Raw genomic sequence first — 1,060 nt, 5'->3', positions numbered from 1 at the left:
TCGATAAACTATCGCAGGAAAAGCCATTAAGCGTTAGACCTACTGCTGAATAATACAGAGTTCGGGAGATTAGCGTGATGCCATAAAATGACCCGTGTCTCAGCCTTGAGCAGAAGAATCCATCTTACCCACCTGCTATCAGCATGTCCCTTGGAATGTCTCCTCTTGCTCTCTCCAGCATGGAAATAAAAAGCGGCTGTAACTAAACCAAAATGTACACGTGTCTGCATGTCCACCCCTATAGCCCTAGCCACTCCTGGTGGTCCTTTCCTTGAAATGGAGCAGTTACAAGGGCTGGCTTGTTAGGCGTTTGCATTGCAATGGGTAATTTTTGTCAGATTGATGTTTGTAAGTAGCGACATACGGTGCCTACGCTCAGGTAGATAATTGATGTAAGCTCTAGTGAACCAGACATAATGGTATTCGTGCCTTGGGGCCTTTTCAGGGATGATGGTGTAGGAGTTCCTTGCAGCTTGCTGGCTTTTGAAGATGCTGAGGTGTGCTGAGAGAGGGATGGTTATTGTCAGGCCTGTCGGCTGAAGGAAGCTGGGGCACGCCACTTTAGGAGGAGTCTATGCTGCAGTCCATAGCTACCCTCAGTGGCCATCCTGAAGTCTCCTGGTTGTCCCCACGGCATGGCGGGAGGTGGAGGAGGAATGAGAGGAAGGAAGACAGAAAGGGAGATTTGTGTGGGATAAGGGAAGAGGACTTAGAAGTGTAGCTAGAGGAAGGAGCTATTGTTCTGGGACTAGGAGTTGTAGGAGGAGTGGCGGGCTGCGTTCCTGCCGCCTGGCTCCTGGCCGCCTGGCTCCTGCCGCCTGGCTCCTGCCGCCTGGCTCCTGGCCGCCTGGCTAGCTTATGCCCCGAAATAATAACACACAAACTGTATTAATTTAAACACTGTTTTGAAGGCGGATCGAATTAATACAGGCCAATTGGTATAAGATGATACAACTTTAATATAAATAGCACACTCACGCAACCGAAGTTCCCGCGATGCCCAGAAACAGGAAACAGGAAGGGGAACCCAGCGTCTGTGCACCCCAATTTATAAACATTT

The sequence above is a fragment of the Microtus ochrogaster genome, unplaced genomic scaffold (assembly GCF_000317375.1).
Source record: "Microtus ochrogaster isolate Prairie Vole_2 unplaced genomic scaffold, MicOch1.0 UNK6, whole genome shotgun sequence".
Lineage (NCBI taxonomy): Eukaryota > Metazoa > Chordata > Mammalia > Rodentia > Cricetidae > Microtus > Microtus ochrogaster.
The sequence above is the reverse complement of the archived record's forward strand: the minus strand, read 5'-3'. Positions refer to the sequence as shown.